This window comes from Chaetura pelagica, unplaced genomic scaffold (assembly GCF_000747805.2).
Source record: "Chaetura pelagica isolate M959 unplaced genomic scaffold, ChaPel_1.0 scaffold433, whole genome shotgun sequence".
Taxonomy (NCBI): Eukaryota; Metazoa; Chordata; class Aves; order Apodiformes; family Apodidae; genus Chaetura; species Chaetura pelagica.
Genome location: NW_009952574.1, coordinates 750,058 through 750,282, shown reverse-complemented (window position 1 = coordinate 750,282; position 225 = coordinate 750,058).

Genomic DNA, 225 nt, shown 5'->3' with positions numbered 1-225 from the left:
CACCGTTTCCCGGTCGTCGAGGCCCCGGGGACAGGGAGGTCCTTCCCACCCCCCCCGGAAGGGGTTTGGGAGTGCAGAGGCTGAACGGGGCATTTGCTCCAGGGTGTATGGAAGAGTTTACAGCTGGATTCTGCAGCTCTTCTCCTCCTCCATCCCTCTGGGAGGGGAGTAGTGCAGGGTTTGCAATGGGAACGTTTCGGTTCAGGCAAAGTATTTGCCACAGCA